Raw genomic sequence first — 20,961 nt, 5'->3', positions numbered from 1 at the left:
TCAGCACCCTGGGGAGGGCACCTACTCTTGTGCCTTGCGCAGGGGGGGGCCCTTGGTGGGCAGACTCAGCAGCGCGGGGCGCGGTGCTCCGCGGAAGCTCAGGGTCCGGGACAGGCGCGGGTTGGGCTATGGCTCCTGTTGGCGGGAAGTGCTCAGCGCAGGGTCCCCGCCAGGAGTGGAGCTGGCGCTAGGCTGCCAGGGGCTGGCGGGGGCGGGCGGGGGTGGGAGGCCAGCGCACGGAGGGCAGGTGGAGAGGTCCGTGGCAGCGGTGCAGGTGGATGGTCCCCCGTGGGGGTCGCCAGACAACCCGCGGGTCCGCTCCCCTGAGCTTGGATGAATGGAGGGAGGGACGTGGGCCCGAGGGCAGATCGCTGCCCTGCGGGGAGAGGGGAACTGCGGGAGAGGAAAGCTTCTCTCCCAGTGGAGATCCGCGTATGGGGAGTGGGGAGTGGGCCGCTGGTGTAGGCAGGGCAGGCAAGTGGCTCTGGGCTGGCGTCCGTTTGGGGATGGAGCCTAAGCCGGTCGCCAGTGAGCTCACGGCAGCTTAGTGGCCAGAGATGTCCCACTAGTCCGGTCCTCATTGACCTAGACCCCTGCTCCGGACAAATACGTGGGGTAGGACTGGGGTGCTGTCCCAGGGGGATATTTCACTCACCAGACTCTTACTATTCAGCTACCTGGTCGCCAATCCCGCTTTGTTTGGAGGAGCTCTCAGAGTATGCGGGTGTCCCTGTCGGCCATCTTCCCCCTCTTCGGCAGAGATTCTTTAAGAATTGTTTGTCAGGAAATAATGTGGCCCAGGGTAGCCTTGGTCATGGAGTAGATAGTGACACCTGCCTTTCTCTGCTGAGGTATTCACTGTGCATCAGGCCGCTCCATAAATCAATATGTGTTTCTTCCTCAGTTTTTCCTTCCAGTGATGACCTTGGAGTATAGCAGGTGACAGTCTCACTAAAGAGGAAAATGTGTGCATATATTTTAAGCTCTGTTCATTCTTGTTTCTTAGATCCCTGCCGGGATTCACTAGCAGGGAATAGCTTTTGGAATGCCCCAAGGTCTCACATTCAGTATTACGCATTGATACCAACCATGGGCACATGGTTCCCAACTTACTTCTGATTGTCAATTGTGCTTGCAGAGCCGAGCTACAGAGGCTTTCTGAAGAAAACACATCGTTGACAAATGAATTGGGAAGGATTCAGCAAGAACTTTAAGTTGCAGAAAGAACAAATGATGTACAGAGGTAAAGGCTTGTCCAGGTTCAACTTAGGACCTTTGAGCTTGTGACCCAGTTTTCACATAGCAGAATGAGTGGTTTCCTCTCAGTAAAGTGAGTGTAGAAGTTACTGAGATAGAAAGTGGGGCGTATTCTCAAATCAACCTCACTTTCCAGAAAGCCAAGAGTGGATGAACCTAATTGGTCTCTGACCATGACATGACACATATGTAAAGGGCCCTGGCCTACCTTCCCATGCAGGCAGCCCCTCTCATACCTGAATGCCTGGTCTCAGACGTAAAAGGTAGAACACGTATGTATGTGGCAGCATTGCCCACCCCACAGTGAGCAGCTGCTACACCCATCCTTCTTACCTCTGCCATCGTGGCATACCACCTTATTCCCTGTATGAAAGTACTCCGCATCACACCTGATGGTGATGACAGGTGGACATAGTTTAGTACAGTGAAATGATCCTAGGGCCTTCCTAGACAAATACAATATCTATGTTCATGACTCAGTAATAATTTCAGGTGGACTTTTCACCACGGTTTATATTTGTATGTAGATATCGGCATTAGGGGTAGGTCTGGGCCCTAGGACACTGAGGCAGGAACAAGGGACAGGGAGTGGAGTGCTAACACTGGTCAGTGAGTTTTCACTGCTGTAGCCATATCCAAGGGCAGTCTGCCTTTTGATTTTTCTTCCAAATAAGAAGTTCAAGATAAAGTCAACTCTGACCTGCTGCGAGCATGGAGCATAGTTGATGGAGTAGCCATGACGGTCAGAATATGGATGGCAGGGGAAGGGACCAGCGGGGATTTGCATCATTACAGTTCTGAAATCCAGGAGGTCTTCCCTTGAAACCATTTTCTCCTAAGTTTACTACCAGACTCCATTCCCAGCAGATCGCAGTGAGGGTAAGATGGTTTGTGTTTGTGTTGCTGGGTGGCTAGTTCCATACTTTGCTAAATCCGTAGTAATTTGCTTGACTAAGGATTGCCACGGAGAATGCTCCTTTTGTACAATCTGGCAAAATCTTGCAAGCGAAAACTAAACCCACTCTCATTGAGTCTGTAGAGGGTTTCTAAGACTGAATCGTTAAGGGGTGTGGGAGGCTATACCATTGACCTTGGCAGTTACCAGCACAAACCAAGGTGACACCTGGCTTTGGTTTCACCCTCCCTGATGAAAATTTTCATTTCCGCCTCAAAAAGAGTCACCTGACGAATCCCATCTGACCCTAGACCAAGGATGGGACCAGCCTTGTTCTCATGTAAAATGCATTGGAAAGGGGATTATTGGAGATGCAGTTAGTTTGAAATTTGGCACCTTGTCTTTTGATCTCTCTTAAGTTCCATTTTTAATTTGTTCCAGTTTTTAATACTTTCTGCTTTCTTTTCTAAATGTTCTTGTCTGTTTTACTTTGTTATTGTTAGTTGTTTCTGTTGTTTTTAAAGTATGTTTTCCTATAGATGAAGTCCAGAATAGGTGCATCTATACAGACCCTAACTGGATTAATGGTTCTTTGGGAGTTTCACACAGTTGGTTAGAAGGAAATGGGAAGCTAATAACGACGAGTACAAGAATGAAGAAAATGTTCCAAAACTGATTGTGGTGATGATTATACAATCTTGATATGATTGAACTATTGAATTGTATATTTGTGAATTATGTATCAATAGAACTTTTTTAAAAATTAAAGAATCGCCTGAGAACTTTGCTAAAATATTGATTGTGATTCAGTATATTTAGGTCAAAAATTCAAATTATCAACAGGGGTTGGAACTGGAATGAATCGGTTTGAAGTCCTAAGGGTAAACTTTCCTAAATTCTTCTGGCTTTAGGAGCTTGGGATCAAGATTGAACCATCACCACTATTATCAATCATAGCAGTAGCAGTAGTGTAGAGGGATCTGGGCCGTAGAATATGAGGGGAGGTAGGGGTGGGCCTTTTTGTCCAAGCCATGGTGGACTGTTACTAGAAGAAGAAAACACATTAATTGGCAATGATATTGTTAATTTTGCTTTTTCAACAGGAAAGAAATTGATATTTTAAAGAAAGAGAAATATCAGGCCTGCCTTGAAATGGAAATGATCAACAGTCAGGTTTAGTATTACCACCTGATGTGAAGCTAATGAACTTTTCTTTCTCTCTTTCTTTCTTTCTTTAAAAACTATTTTCGAATATTATAGAGGACTTTGTTCCTCAACGATTTCAGAATGCAGTAACTACCTCCCTTGTCAAAAATCAGAAAGTTCGTGTGGATACATTACTGCCGTCAGGGACACCCCATTTTGGTGCTGCCAGCCATCCTGATAATTCTTAGAATCACATGTGGCATTTATATCATGTCTTCTTGTCTCTTTCTCTCGGTCTATTCTTTATTTTGGAGACCATGGCACTTTTGAATATTACATGCAATTGTTTTGTTCCGTGTCTTGAAGTTTGGGTTTGTCTAGTCATTGATAATAATTAGATTGAGATGAGGCTTCTTTGGCAGAAGTACAAGAGTAAGAGTTGTGCAGTCATCAGCACCATCAATGTCAGAACTCTTCCTTCTTCCACTCATTGTTAGCTTCCCACTTCCCGCATCCTCCCTGCCATGCCCCTAGCCAACTATCACTCCAGTTACTGTCTCTAGAGATTTACATAGCCTGGATTTCATACACAGAAAATCACACAAAGCACAAACAATGACAAAGCAAAACAGAGAAAAACCTCAGCCAAAAGAAAATATAAAATGTTAGAAACTGCCACCAGTTAGAACCTCCTTGGGAATTCAGCCAGTCTCAGCCAGAATCTTAACAGTGAGACACACTTTCACATAAACTAACAAGTACTAGCAGACCCCTTAAAATCCCCTTTTTTAATTTATCAGAAAACCACTATAACCAGAACACCACATGATTATTTCTGTCACCTAAATCCTACTCATGTATTCCTATCTCCTATTCCTTCTACCCAGTCAGCTCTATCATTTCTCCCTCATCTCAACAGAATACAATTTCCAGCCCCTATCTGAACTTTCTCCACTAACCCAAAGAGCAAGTCCTGTCCCTCCCTCCTCCACCTACTCACACACAATCCAGAACCTTACATACCATCTACAGTTGGATCACTATGCCATGCAAACAACAGTCAGCAGTAGTAACCACAAAAAATCAAGATAAACAAAAGTCAACAACTGAAGATTACGCAACTTCATTGGAATACACAGAAAGTGAAGACCTTAAATTACCAGAAAGAGAATACAGGTGAATGATGTTTGTGACCATACAAGAGATTTGGGGATCAATTCTGAAAAAAGGAAGAAAGTGTGATACTAAAAACCTCACACCCCAAAGAAACCGAGAAACAAAACAATGAGATAACAGAATTAAAAAACATTGTATGAGCAATACCGGTGTTCATCGCAGCACAGTTTACAATTGCAAGGAGTTGGAAACAACCCAAATTTCCATCAACAGATGAATGGATTAAAAACCTATGGTACAGATGTGCTTTACATAATTGATGTATGTATGGATTGTGCTAAGAGTTGTATGAGCCTCTAATAAAATGATTTAAATAAAAACTATGGTACATACATACACTGGAGTACTACACATCACTAAAAAGCAGTGATGAATGCATGAAGCACCTTGCCACATGGGAAAAACTGGAGAAAATGATGCTAAACAAAGTAAGCCAAGCACAAAACACAAATACAACATGAGTCCGCTGAGGTAAACTTAAAAAAAATGCAAAAGGGACATAAGGAAAAAGCTACTGTATACAAACATTCCTGGGGTGAGGTCCAGGTAGTATGGCAGGGGCCAGACCAAATCCAGGGATACATATGTTAGACAATTAAAAAGGTTGGGGGGGGGAGAAAATGAAATAAATGGGTAGCTGGGGAACAGGGAACTAACCCATCCAAAGGGAGGGTCTTGTTCATATCGTCGCCGGGAAAGAAGGACCAGACTTCTACCCCATGCTCCAAGATGTGAATGCAACATACTGGCATGAAGCAAGGAACCAGTAGAGAGGTCTGAGGGGTTGGCCCCAATCCCAACTACATGGACAGCAGCCCTTGCCCCCAGAAGAAAGTACTTCAGAGGATAGCATTGAAGCTACAGCTCCGAGAGAGGGACATGTCTGATCAGAGCAAATCGAAGCAAATGAAGGGGGAGGAAGAGAGACTGGAGCACATCCTGGCCCACCAAGCCTTAAGGACAATATCCCCACTAAGAACAGCCAATGCACAGAGAGGACCATATGGCTGGTCCCACTATGAGACAGGACATCCCCCACTGACCCATAGCCCTATAGGGGACAACACTGGAGACACAGTGTGGGAATTAGACCGATCTGACCCCACCACACTGAGGCAAAACATGAAGGGCATGCAACAGAACAGCAAGGGGAGCAGAGCAAGGAAGTCCCGAGGCATTATCAAAAATAGACTTTGGGTTCAGAGCATGGCACCCCATCAGGCTCAATCAGCAAACACTCGCAAATGTCAACAAACAGACCTTGAACTATTGACAGGCTTTTCTTTTTTTTTTTGTCATTTGTTTTTTGGTGGTGTTGTTTTGTTTTCTTTTGTTGCTTTGTTTTGTTCTGTCTTGTTTTTGTGTATATTATTATCTCTGCAGGTCTATCTAGATAAAATAGGTGGGATAAACAATCTGGAGGAGAAAACAATGGGACTGACAGTTCCAGGGGGACATGAGAGAGGGGAAGGTTCGGGAAAAGAAGTGGTTAACAAACCAAGGGACAAGAGAACAACAAGTGATCCAAAATCAGTGGTGAGGAGCGTGTAAGAGGCCTGGTAGGGCTTGATCATGGGTAATGTAACCGAGAGGAATTACTGAAACCCTAATGAAGGCTGAACATGAACAAGAGCAAAGTAAAAGGAAATAGAGGAAAGAACTGCAAGGCACATAGCATTTATAGAGCTCTAAATATAGGCATGTACATATGTAAATATATTTATATATGATGATGGAGAAATAGAACTATGCATATATTTATAGGTTTAGTATTAAAGTAGCAGATGGACATTTGGCCCCTACTCAAGTACTCTCTCAATGTAAGAACACTTGTTCTATTAAACTGGCATTCCATGATGCTCACCTTCCAGACACAATCACTGAAGGCAAATGTGGTGAAGAAAGTCAATGGTGTCGGCTATCAAAAGATATAGCATCTAGAGTCTTAAAGGTTTGAAGGTAAACAAGTGGCCTTCTAGGCCAACCAAAGCCCACATGGAAGAAGCACACCAGCCTGTGTGATCATGAAGTGTCAAAGGGATCAGGTATCAGGCATCAAAGAACAAAAAATAATATCATTGTGAATGAGGGGAGTGCAGATTGGGGACCCAAAGCCCATCTGTAGGCAATTGGACACCCCCTTACAGAAGGGTCACGGGGAGGAGATGGGCCAGTCAGGGTGCAGTGTAGCAATGATGAACATACAACTTTCCTCTATTTCTTAAATGTTTCTTCCCCACCACTATCATGATCCCAATTCTATCTTACAAATCTGGCTAGACCGGAGGATGTACACTGGTACAGATAGGAACTGAAAACACAGGGAATCCAGGATAGATGAACCCTTCAGGACCAGTGGTGGGAGTGGCAATACTGGGAGGGTGGAGGGAAGGTGGGGGTAGAAAGAGAGAACCAATTACAATGATCTACATATAACCCCCTCCCTGGGGGATGTACAACTGAAAAGTGGGTGAAGAGAGACGTTGAACAGTGTAAGACATGACTAATAATAATTTATAAATTATTAAGTGTTCATGAGAAAGGGGGGCAGGGAGGGAGGGTAAAAAATGAGCTCATACCAAGGACTCAAGTAGAAAGCAATGTTTTGAGAATGATGAGGGCAACAAATGTACAAATGTGCTGACACAATGGATGTATGAATGGATTGTGATAAAAGTAGTATGAACCCCCAATAAAATAATTACCCCCAAAAAAGAACTGAACAATAGAATGGAAGAAAATGAAAATTGAATCTATGAACTTGAAGACAACCATGCAGACTTCAGCAAATGAGAGAAACAAACAAAAAAGTAAAATAATCTGAAGTAAACCTGAGGATGATGTGAGAAACCATGAACAGAAGTAATGAATGTCTTGTTTGGAATACTGGAACAGGAAGAAACAAACAAATCTACATATAAATTAGTAAGAGAATTTGTGGAGGAAATTTTCCCCAGTACTATAAAGGAGGATATAATAACCATTCAGGAGACAGAGAGAACTCCAAGGAGGTTAGACCCGGGGGGTGGGGGTAGGGGACATGTATAGGAGGGCATCAGGACATATGATAGTCAAAATATTCAACTTCAAGGAAAAGGAGAGAATCTTGAGAGCAGCTAGAGAGGGAAAAAGTCACCTTCAGAGGTAATCAGATTGGAATAAGCTCAGAGCTCTCAGCAGAAAATATGCAGGAAATAAGAAAATGGAGCAACATAGATCAAACTTTCAAAGTAAAAACCTGCCAACCAAAATCCTGTATCCAGCAAAGCGATATATCACATATAAAGAAGAAATAAAGGTATTCCCAAACAAGGAAATAGTTAGAGAATTCATAAAAACAAAACCAGCATTGCCGAAAACACTAACCATATCTCTATGGTCAGAAAATCAACAGCACAAAAACATTATGAGATCGCCACAGTCCGTGCTACTATCCAGAAGTCAACACACTAAAACAACACCCAAAACAGTAGATCTAGACGGGAAACAAGGACATGAATAGATTCCTCCCTCCCAAACACAGATAATACAATATGATAGTAACTCACCTGCATTTGGAATTAATACCAATGAAAATCAATGGGCTAAATACCCCAGTCAAAAGAGTAGCAGACTGGATTAGGAAACAAGATCCATCAATCTGCTGCCTTCAAGAAACACACCTCAAACTCACAGACAAAAACAGACTGAGAGTCAAAAGATGGGGAAAAAATTACTAAACCAATGACAATGAAAGGAAGACCTCACACAAATAGAAAACTACAAGCCAATATCTCTCATGAACATAGATTCTCAACAAAATCCTGGCCAGTAGAATTCAACAACATATCAAAATAATAATAATACTTCATGCCCAAATGGGATTCATACCACCATATAAACAAAATATAGAAGAACCAGATGATCATATTGATGGATGTAGTAAAAGCATTTGACAATATCCAACACCCATTCCTAATAAAAACAATAATTAAATATAAGGAAATTCTTCAATATACTAAAGTCCATGTCTTAATATCCAACAGCCAGTATCATACTGGATGGAGAAAAGCTGAAATCATTGCAATTGAAAATGGGAACCAGACAAAGATGCCCATTATCCCCACTTTTATTCAGCATTGTGCTAGATCCTAGCCAGAATCAAAAGGCAACAAGAGATTAAGGGAGTGCAATTGGGCAAAGAGAAATTAAGCTCTAGTTATTTGCAGATGGTATGATTTTATATATAGAGAAAAACCCAAGGTCTCCACAAAACCCTGTTGGAAATAATTGGAGCTTGTTTCAAATAAGCACCCATCTAAGTGAGATGTCAGTAAACTCACGTGGAAGAAGCACACGATCATCGATGATCCAAGGATTATCAATTATATAAACCAGATCTGAAGAAGGGAGTGCTGTCAGAGCTGAAATTTGTGAAATTCTGGTGTTCACAAAGCTATGGCTGACAGTGGGAGCCCAAAATACATGTTCAGGTTCTCCACAGGGAATAAGCCTCCAGTGACCCCCCTCTGACTATCACTGAGGGATAGGAATAACCTGGTTATCAGGCAGCTGGTATTGGAAAGACGATTATAGTAAATTAAAATGATAAATAGGGCTTGAATGGTTAAAATCTTGTTATTTGAGCTCCCTTTAGATACACTTTGACTTTTATCTAGTTTTTAATATTTTCTGGGTTTTGCTGTTGTTTTCTAGATTAGGTCTTATCTCTGCTGTATTTTGTTATTTTGGTACCTTTCTTGATTCTCTGTTATGTATCTTTCTGTGTTTGGGGGTTTATCAAACCCAGATTGGGTGAATCTGTAGAGGTAATAACTGGAGTAAGAGTTCTTGGGGTGTATTGATGGGGAGGAAAGAGGTAATGGGGAGCTGATATCACGTAGTATGAAAAGGAAGAAATTGATTATATGCAGTAATTGCACAACGCTGCTTGATCTGATAGAGCTATTGGTATGATGTCTGGATTATGCCCTAATAAAATGATCTGGGAAAAACATAAATTTTAAAAAATCAATTTTCATTTACATCAGGGCTATCACATTTTTAACAAAACTCAAGTGAATATTCCCAAATTAATTAAGTTTTCCCACAAGTTTACAGGAATGCTGCTGCTCCACATAACACAATACTTTTTAGCGTTTTAATGAAGGTCGGGAAGACCTCAAAGATGAATTCAAGGCAAGTCACCTCAGAAGGCTTTGGAGACTCTCTTTCTGGGTTTCAAAGGAATCCTCTTTATATTTTCTCAAGGATGATCACAGAGACTTCTCAGGAAGACATCTGAAGAGAATGGAAAGCTGCGCTGGGGAGGAGGAAGAAGGACAGGAAAATGTACCACGGCGTGTGTTCTGTTACGGCGCCATACCTGCTCCTCCTGGAGGGTAGCAAGGACTGTCTGACGAGCTCCTCATTGGGAACGACCCATCCACCTGACGCAGCCTTATCTGCCTTCCACACTGCTCTGTGTTCCCAAGCTCAGAGGACATTTAAAACGAACATGATTTGCATCCCTTGAACATGACAAAACTCCCATTTGACATGACATAAATTGAAGAGTGAGAATTCTTTGGGAAATGAATAGAAAGATGAAAACACTTCAGAAGCATATAGGCATAGATAAAGATATGACATGAAACAGTAGCTTCATATTTTGATAGTTTTGTTTAATTAAGGTTTCTTTTTTTAATCATTTTATTGGGGGCTCATACAACTTATCACATTCCATACATACATTCATTGTGTCAAGCACATTCATACATATGTTTCCATAATCATTTTTAACAAGTTTCTATTATACAATGCTTTTATACTTACCCTTGTGTGTGCGTATTAAACCTACAAGATAAAAATGATATGATTCTGCTCATTGCTGAACCATAGGTATTCACACTAATGTGGGAATACCTTGGAACTGTGGTTGATCTCTCCCCTGAAAACTAATTGTTGTGAGAAAAAAAGAAAGGCAATCCAACAAAAATGTAATTTGATTCTTTTAAATTGTAATTTATTGAATGATGCTCCTGACCAGTGGTTGACAGTAACTGAAATCTCTATGGTGAAAAACTGAGAAATTTTCTAGCAACTGTTGGAACACATGGCCATTTGTGTATACACCAAGAGGACATCTGTCAGACACTCTAATTTCCTGGCCCAGTGGTACTGAGAATATCAACAACTTACTGCCAGATAGATTTGGATATCAGGGACAGGTCAGAGGTCCTTTTGAAGAGATTCATATGCTTTAAGTTGCTTCTTCCCCTCCCCCTTAACACGATGTTTTAAATAACTTAGATAAAAGTGGGAGGCCTTCAGAACAGTGGTTTGAATGTTCTTAATGGTCTAGATGTATTCTCACTTCTTCTCAGGAATAAAGCAGAGTTCTCAACTTCAGCATCATTGCTGTGTGAGACTGGATAAGTCTGTATAGGGGCTGTCCTATACACTGTAGGATATTTAGTAGCATTTCTACATGTCAGTAGCCACCCCTACCTACCCCAATTATGACCATGAAAAATGCCTCCAGATGTTGCCACGTCCCACAGTGAGACAAAATTACCCCTCATTAACCACTGAAAGGATCTGCTGGGGCTTCGTTTTTGTTTTCAATCATTGTTTTACCCTTTTTTGCTCTAGAGTCAGAAATACAAGGATCAGTTATCTCAGCTCAACCATAGGATCCTTCACCTGGGTGAGGAGGCCTTTGTCCACAAGGCTCAAAATGAGAAAAATCAAGTACCCGTTCAGTTGCTGACACTGAAGATGGATCGGGCTGGTCACCAGGTGAAAGAGCAGGTGAGTGGGCAGTGCAGAGTGGGAATATGAGAGCAACAACTTAAAGATATGGAGACATACACTGCCCCACACATAGCCAGGAAGCCTGGGGGAAAAGAACATGGAATATCATAGTTTTTTATAAATCTGCTTTATTTAGAAGAGTAGCATAAAGGAATTAAATCTTAAAAAGAGAGTAAATTCCTACAACCTTTCTGAAAAGACAAGTTGAAAATATAGATAGCAAGAGCCTCAAGAATCTCATTATAAGAAGTGAAACTTCACTGTTTGCAAATAATATGATTTTATATATTGAGAATCCTAAAGGGTCCACAAGAGACTAGCTGGAAGTCATAGAGGAGTTTAGTAGAGTAGCAGTATACAAGAGTAACAATTGACTTCTTCTATACCAGGGATGGGGGTACAGAAAAAGATACCAAGGAATCAGTATCCTTTGCAAAAGCTGAAATACCTGGGAATAAACTTAACCCAAAACCAAGACTTGTACGAAGAAAACTATAGAGCATTACTATAAGAAGCCAACCGGGATCTACACAAATGGAAGCATATTCCGTGTTTGTGGATCAGAAGACTCAGTATTGTGAGAATGTTGATACTATCTAAAACAATCTACAAATAAAATGCATTGCCGATCCAAATTCTAACATCATTCTTCAAAGAAATGGAAACACTGATTATTAACTCCATATAAAAAGGGAAGAAACCCAGGATAAGCAAAGAACTCCCCAAGAAAAAGAACAAAGCAGGTGATCTCACATTACTTGACCCCAAAACCTACTTATACAGCCACAGTTGTCAAAACAGTCTGATACTGGTATACTGATACATGCTCCCTGTCACTAGCCACCCAGGAAATGCGAGTCAAAATGACCATAAGATCCCACCTAATGCCCATAACTAGCCCAATTAAAAAAAACCAGAATGTGAAAGGGAGGATAGGGCGGAGGTAGGGGGAGGAATGAGGAGCTGATGCCAAGGGCTCAAGTAGAAAGAAAATATTTTGAAAATGATGATGGCAACAAATGAACAAATGTGCTTGACACAATGGAAGGATTACAATAAGTTGTACAAGTCCCCAATAAAATGATTTTTCAAAAGAAACAGAACAACAAATGTTGGAGAGTGTGTGGTGAGATAGGAACTCTTATCCCCTGCTGGTGGACTGGTAAATATGTACAGGCACTCTGGAAGGCAGTATGGCGATACCTAAAACAGATGGCAACTGAACTACCATATGATCCAGCAATACCATTGCTGGTTTGTACCCCAAAGAAATAAGAAGCAGATCACGGACAGATGTTTCCCTCCCCTATGGTCATCACAGCAGAGTTCATAGCAAAAAGCTGGTGGGTGGGCAGGAAGAAGCTGGAAACAGCCTACATTACCATCAGTACAAGAGTGGATAAAAACTCTGGTACATACATACAATGGAATACATCCCTAAAAACAGCAATGAAACACCTCAAGTTGTAGAGGCATCTGGAAGATATTATGCTGAGTGAAGCTAGTCAAGCACAGAAGGATAAACACTGTGTGAGTCCACGATAATAGGAACATGCAGCAGAACGGGCACAAGTTCAAGTGTGCAGGCCATCCAGTCGTCTGGCTGGGGACCAGGCAGGCCGCTAAAGAGCCATACATCATCTGCTCAAAGTAAGTATCATGTAGGTCACTTGGCCGAAGGTCACCTCATGAGAGCTGGAATCAGATGGATGGGGTGGGGTTGATGCTGGTCCCTGAGAGGTAGCCATGTGGATTTGGGGTGAGGTCTCCCAGAGAGGGAATCAGCCCTGTCAGAGGAATGGGGCTTACTGATGCGAGGGGCAGCACAGGAAAGAAGAAAGGCAATGGTCAAATTTGGGGGAACATAGGTGCATGCCTGTTGAGGGGAGAAGAGGGAGGGCTGACATTGTGGGGGGAGGGGTGTCCAGTGAGGTTGCTCTTGGGAGGACCTGATGCAGAGGGGTTAAGTGGAGAGCAAATGCTTTGAGAGTGATTAGGGCAAAGAATGTATGGATGTGCTTTATACAATTGATGTATGTATATGTATGGATTGTGATAAGAGTTGTATGAGCCCCTAATAAATTGTTTAAAAAAAATAATAATTTTTTTTAAGTTGTATGAGCCCCTAATAAAATGATTTTTTAAAATACTGTAAAAAAAGAAACCAAACTTGACCAACAGTTACCATGGGTGAAGGGGGAAGATCTGTTGCTTTGGGAGCATTGAGTTTCTGTCACTGTGGTCGATAGTTTGAAAAAGGATAACAATGATAGTTGTACAACATGAAGAATATTATTGAGCCTCTTCTCGCTCTGAATTATACAACTAGAAGTTGTGCAATTGGAAAATATTTCTGTATATTTGTGCCACAGTTAGAAAAAAATAAGTACATGAATTACAATGAGTACAAGGAAGAAGAAAAATGTTTTGAATTAAATATTGTAACAATTGGACAACTTTTCTTGATCTGATTGAATTGTATGACGTGGGTGAAATGCTAATACAACTGTTTTAAAAGATGTGATGCAAAACAATAATATGGATTATTCGGGAGAACATGATGCTGAGTGAAATTAGTCAATCACAAGAGACAGATATTGTATGAGACCACTACTGCAAACGGTTTTCATATTGAAAAATAAATAACGAGATAGAAAGAAACTCCATGTGGTTACAGATCAGATCAGGTTTTCTGGGATGTTAGAATTACAGAGTCAGATCATGACCAAGAAAGCCCCATGGAGCACTTCGACTCTGACAAATACATGTGTTGCCGTGAGTTAGAACTAACTCCACAGCATCACTTTTCGTTATTAACTGCTGTCTCTTGTTCCCATTCAGGATGACGCTTAGGGTTGCCCGTAGGCATGCCCTGTACCCAAGATTAAAGTTTCATGCAGAATAATTTCACTGCCCTTAAAATTCTCTGCTCCACCTGTTTGTTCCTCTATTGTTCCTTGAACTCCTGCTAGTCGCTGACCTTGTTTCTGTCTCTTTAATTTTGCTTTATAATTGGAATCATGCATTATGTAGCTTTTTCAGACTGGTTTCTTGTACTTAATAAGTACTTAAGTTTCCTCCATATTTTTTTCATGGCTTGATGGCTCATTTATTTTTTTTGCTAGATAATATTTCCATGATACAGATATGCTCGTTTGTTTAGCCATTGACCTGTTGAAGGACCTCTTGATTACTTCCAGTTTGGGGCAATAATGAATAAAATTACGATAAATATTTGTATGCAGGCTTTTATGTGGATACAGATTTTCAACTCATTTGAGTAAATACCTAGGAACACAACTGCTAAAACATATGACAGGCCTTTGGAATAGTGGTTACATTACCAGATAAGTATTGGACTGCTGACAGCGAGATTGACAGTTCAAATCCACCAGATGATCCGAGGGAAAAAGATAAGCCTATCTATTCCCATAAAGAAATCCTGTCAGAAACTCTATAGAGGGACGCTGTGAGTCAAATTGGCTTGATGGCATTGTTTTTGTTTTTTTGTAAGCCTATGTAAGAAACTGCCACTGTCGGATTCCTATGCAAAACACTACGCCCTGCGCCACACCTATACTCCTGACAGAGCTTGTTAGCATCCCATGTTCAGACAGAGGCTCGTAGCTAGTAACTTGTAGATGTGTACATTTCGCCCAAATACCATTTTAAATGTCTTGAAGTTAGTTCTTTTAAAACATAATTTTTTGATTGGTAACCTCCTTTTGTCAGGAAATACATGAAAAACAACTTAATACCACAGAAAAGCAAGTGGATAAAGTGGAAATGATCTTAAAGAATATGGAAATGCTTCTACAAGAAAAAGTAGATGAGCAGAAGGACCAGGTGAGTGATAAGTTCTTGTCATTTCCTCACAAACATCTTATATCTGCACACTTCTACCTCCTGGGTATTCACACAGCTGGTGTAGTAAGAGACTGTCTGGTCACAGACTCCGAGAGGCCATGTTCATTAGTTACCCCTCAGACTGAGCCTCTGTCAACACCTTATACTTGAACATAAAGTAATTTTCCACAGGATTCATAATTAATAGCAGTCAATAAAAGATTCTATTATATATATAAAACTAGCTTGTTTATTGTACTTATTTTCTTTTGGGTATCATTTTAAGGTTTCTTTTTTGAGATGGCCACATAACCTCAGGAAGGTTATGGATTTATTCATGCATCCTTCATTCAGCACATTGCCTACTGAGCACCTACTGTGTAGGAAAGCATTTTTCTAGGTAGACCTGAGATAAATAAGCCCTCATGGAACTTATATTCTAGAGCTGATGAGAGCTAATAATAAGATTGTAGTTGGTCAAGGGCTTTGAAGAAAACACATTTTCCTGGACTGTAGAGTCAGGGTGTTAGGGGAGACTATACTGCACAGATAAGGTATCTGAGCAGCCCCTTAATCATGACCTAACATATATGAGTGGGTAAAAAAGAAAAACAGGAAAACTCCACTCTGTGGAGCTTTCATAGGATGCATTGTTCCTACTAGCTGAGCATCGAGCAACTTGTTCTGAGTTAGTGCACCCAGCGGCGTCGCCTGGGAAGGTTCTCTGGTCACAGTGAATTTTTTCATAAAAGCAGTTTTGCTCACACCTTGTTTTTTGTGATGGCTCATTTAAGAGAACTGCGTGTGGCTGTGAAAGTTTGCTTTCTGCTCCAGAAAAATGTCACAGAAACTGTTGTGATGTTGAATACAACTTACAAGGATAGCACTCTGAAAAAAACTCAAGTGTACCATTAGTTTTCTTATTTCCAAAAAGGTAAAATGTCGATCGATAACAAACCTTATTCTGGATGTCCATCAACTTTCCAAACAGACAAAAATGTCCAAAAAATTCATCCACTTTTGCTTGAAGACCAATGATGGACCATTAAAAAGATGGGGAAGTTATCTGGACTATCTTGGAGCTTAGTTCAGTGAAGTTTAACAGAAGATTTGTGACAGGCCACCAAGAAGGAGTGTCAACTGGAAACAAGTCATTCTTGGAAAGAACAACTCTGAAGTGATCCAGACTTTTCTCAAGGTCATTACTGGTGACAAGCAAACTTCAGTCAAGCCAGGGGAAGACACCGTCATCACCTTGCCCAAGAAAAACTCGTCAAGTGAAATTAAAGATCAAGATTATGCTCATTTGATTTTTTTGATGTCCATAATATAGTGCATTTAGAGTTCCTTCCACTAGGTCAGACTGTTAATCAAACTTTCTATTTAGAGGTTTTGAAAATATTGTGTAACAATGTGCAACAAAAAAGACCTGATTTGTGGCAGATGGGGGACTGGTTTTACCATCATGACAATGCAACTGCTCACATGCCATCTCAGTGTGCCAATTTTTGACAAGAAACAGCATGCCTCTCTTGTCCCATGCACCTTACCTGACTTCACTCCATGCAACTTCTTTGTGTTTCCACCAATGCAGAGGAACATGAAAGGACAGCTAGTTGATGATATAGAAGAGATGAAGCAAAAAAATGAGAGAGGTGCTGTCAGCAGTCCAAACAGCTGAATTTGAAAAAAAAACAATGTTTCCAAGAATGGAAGCGCAGAATTGACAAATGTATTAGGTGTAATGGAGAGTACTTTGAAGGTGATAAGGTTGTTTTGTAAAAAAATTTAAATACAAAGCTTTGAAACAAAATTCCAGGTTTTGGGGGTACCCCATCGTATACCTCAAGTAGAAAACAGATTAGCATTGGGGGAAGCATGTTGCTCACTGGTGGAATATCACATGTGTTGTACTTGAGAATCCTTCCTGACAGGTGCTAAATACCGGTAACATTTCCTGATCACCAGACAGCCATAAATAGGCACCCACACACTTACACTTCCCTGTTCGTGGTTGTGGGAAAATAGTCTCGGCCCTGTAAAAGGTTTTGCTCTACCGAGTGCCAGGCACCATGCCTGTCACTGTTCTACTGTTCCTTTACTTCCTCCTGTCCCTCCCCTACTCCTCTTAAGTTCCCTTTCTCCTCTTCTTTCCATCCTGCCTTGCTCTTTTTTATTCCCCCACTCACTGGGAGCCCTCCTTGCCATAAGTATGTAAGCCCATTGTAAAGAAGCCTGGCCCTCTGGCCTAGCCCTCAGCCCTCCTCTCTGCTCTTTAAATGCCCTTCAAAGACTCTGTGCTCACAACCCTGCTTCTCTCCCTTCCATGCTCCTCTCATGGCTCAGCCACTGTTCGTCCCCCCTGCCTGGGTCTACACCTAATTCGCAGCTCAGCTTTCAGAATGGATATAGACTCCAAGCACTCATACCCCACTGATCTCACTCTGGTCCACACCCCCTCACTTTATGCCCTCTCTCTGGCCTTCCTGGTTCTGCCTTGCATACCGGCCTTGATTTCTTCTTAGCACAGGCGCTGCAATACCTCTGAGATCTCAGCTCGCCGCGCCTCACACCTTCCCATCTTCTTCAAAGTAAAAGTCAACCTTGTCACGGTGTCCTTTAAGGCTCTCTTAGATTTAGTGTCCACTCCTGCCCTGACTTCCTGTCTATGTTTCCTCAGGAGCACACACCTTCAGCTATGGTGGCTGCCTGCTGCTACCTAGTCACCCGAGGCCCTGACCAGCTGCAAGGTCTTTGTAATCTCTCTTCTTGCTACCTGGTGTTCACATAGCCCCTAGATTCCTAAACTTACTTGGCCTACCACCCCTTTTTACAGGAAAAAAAATCACTCATTGTCCACCTGACCATTAAAATCTTTTGTACTATTGCCCCTAATTCAGGATACGGTTTGGGTGTCTGCTTGTGTAGCGCCCCTGGATGCTTTGAGGCCCAGACATCGTCATGGGACTGTTTCACTGCTACCCAACGGGCAGTACCGCCCCCTTTGGGAAAAACTGGGATAGTCTCTGGACTCTCATTTTACTCAGAACTCCGTTCACATGTCATCTTACAGGAACAGCCTCGGGGTTTCTGTAGACAAGCAAAACCAGTAAAACATGTATGTAAATATATTGAGAAAATTGTACTTCGTGACTCACACACATGGGGGGGTTAGCACGTCCCATATCCATGGGTCCAGTGGCAACTTGGAGACCTCTGCTGGTTCATGGGGTAGCAGAGGAACAGATGTCTGCAGGTTTATGAACTAGAACTGCAGGCCAGGCGTTAAGCAAAAACATAACAAAGAATCGAGACGGCTAACCACGATGACAAAATACAACAGAAATAAACCCCCATAGTTTTAACTGTTCGAGATTTTAGCTATTCAAGTCAGAGTTATCATTTTAATTTCCTATAGTCATCTTCAGTACTCTCATCTGGTAACCAGGTTCTTCCCATTCCTCAGTTTCATCGGAAAATCACTGGAGACTTATTCGCTGAGTAGCTCCTGCAAATGTATTTTGGCCTTCTGCTCTCATCCATTCCCTTCTGAAAACCAGAATCTCGCCTGCTAAGCTTTGATACTATTCCCTTCTTCCGATTTGGATTATATAATTTACAATCCATGGCTAACAGATGTTGGTGTGCTTCTTCCATGTGGATTAGTTGACATCTCACTTAGATGGCTGCTTGTTTGGAAACAAGCCTTTAAGATCCCAGATGCTGTTCTGTCTGATTAGTGGGGCACCATCTAATTTCTTCACCAATGCTACCCTTAAGGGACCTGATCTCATTCAAGAACTTTTTGAAGCCCCCTTGTATTCTTGACCTTGATAGCTAAAGGTACACTGCTTCTGACAGGTATCAAGAAAAAGACATTGATTAAAGCAATAGCTATGTGCTGTCTTCCAGGAAATGTACTAATGTGCTCAAGCAGTGAAACCACATCTGGATTAGCAGTTACAATCAGAGCCACCACTGGTTAAGTTTATATCAATTCACTGTCACTCTCTTAAGATCCTTTTTTTTTTTTTTTGCACAAGACAGATAGGTAAGTTGAATGAGATTGTGGTGGAAATCATCCCCCTCCATTCTTCAAGTCTTTATGGTGACATTAATCTCTGCAGGTTCTCCAGCAATGTAATACTGCTTTTGGTCTAATATTTCTTTGAGGAAAGTTCTAATGGCTTCCACTTGGCCTTTCTTACTGTAATAACCCTTTCTCCATGTGTCAGGGATCCAAAATTCTGCCAATTGCATATTCTGGACCTGGAGAGATTATTACAGGATTATTTCAGAGACCACTGTACCCACTGTTGGATAGGCATGAGCTGACATTTGGGCCTCCTAGAATGAGTGTCAGTTTAGTGCCATAGGGATCCTTTGAGAAATATTAACTATCTATATTCTGACAGTGTAGTGGATTTCTACCTCAGAGGATTCATAGGAGTTGTGGGCCTATACACTTGCTCATCTTGGAATTGATAGAGCCCTCTAAGCATCCCCTGCATGTGTGGGTATGTCCATCTTGATAAATCTACTCTAACATTCCAATTTACTTCAGCTTTTAGATCCCTTTTCCAGTATATAAAAGCAATTCAACTTCATTCAGTATAGGCCACTTCATAGTCCTCATTGTCGTCCCGCAACAATGTAACTACTAGGTACTTTTCTGACGCCGTGAGCTGAAACATCAAATGAAGACTTGCCACTTGGCAGGCTCATAGCACTACACTCAGACTGACACAGTTCCCACACCTAATCCCGAGGCCTTTGTTTCTCCTTGTGTTCAGTAGGAAAAGCAAGCAGTCTCTGTCTGGAGTATGCCATACCTCCTCCTGGGCCACACTTTATCCCTCAAAGAAGTCGTGTCACGGGACAGTGGACTTCACACTAGTTATTGTTCTAAAAGCAAAAAGTGCATCTTGCAAAGCATTTGCCTCATACAAAGATTCCTGGGACACAGCTGTGGGACTATGGTCAGATGAGGATAAGAGGGCTGATTTTACTCTCGAAGGTGATTCAGGCAAAGAAGGTGGGTTAATCCCTTCAGATGGGGGCAGGAGGCTGGTCCTTCTGAAAATAAAAAAAGGTAATTCAACAATAAGGGCTCCATGTCCCTAGCTTGATCCTTTTATTGTCCACATTTTCCCATCTCAATTTTCAGGATCTCACATCTTCCCCATCAAACCTTTCAACATAAGGGATTCAGTTGATGGTGTAATTAGCTATTCTTCAGCTAGGACTCAGGAATGATGGTGGTGTGTGGGTTACAAACTGGACTGTTAGCTAAAGGTCAGCGATTTTAAAAGCACCAGCCACGCCCCAGGTAAAAGATGAAGTTTGTGCTCCGATAAATATTTATAGCCCCCAGAGCCCTCGAGGACATTTGATTTTGGCTTGTGCAGTCACTGTGCATTGCAGCCAACTCAGTGGTAGTGAGGATAAGACTCTGGATGGGTTTTCAGCAATCTCAACACTGCTACAAGAAATAAGACTTTATTTCAAGACCCAAATAGCAACTTTCAGGTCCTTTATGTACTGCTTGAGCCAGGACTTTGAAGCTCTGGACTCATCATTTTCTCTTTCCGCGTTGTGTATCTGAAAGCTGAACCAGCCAGCTTCACTATGCTTGTGGGTGTAACAAAAATGTTGAAAGATAATAATGAAATAGTAGTCACTCACAGCATTGTCTCTCACAGATGTTTGATCTAATGGTGGGGATATTATGCTTGTCTTTATTGCCACCTCATGCCATGGATTACTATGCCTCTTTACTATTGGAAGTCGAGCAATTAGTACTTTTAAATCCAGCCAGACTTGAGAATAAGTTCAGAAAGCATGCT

The 20,961-nt window shown here is 41.7% G+C and overlaps 1 pseudogene; it reads left to right on the top strand.

Moving 5' to 3' along the window:
• Window positions 1-11,296, top strand: part of LOC142436427 (ninein-like protein) — a 97,689-nt pseudogene extending 86,393 nt beyond the window's left edge.
• The last annotated feature ends 9,665 nt before the right edge of the window (window positions 11,297-20,961 follow it).

Source organism: Tenrec ecaudatus, unplaced genomic scaffold (assembly GCF_050624435.1).
Source record: "Tenrec ecaudatus isolate mTenEca1 unplaced genomic scaffold, mTenEca1.hap1 Scaffold_266, whole genome shotgun sequence".
Taxonomy (NCBI): domain Eukaryota; kingdom Metazoa; phylum Chordata; class Mammalia; order Afrosoricida; family Tenrecidae; genus Tenrec; species Tenrec ecaudatus.
Note: the sequence above shows the minus strand (reverse complement) of the source record. Positions and strands in the feature narration are given on the sequence as shown.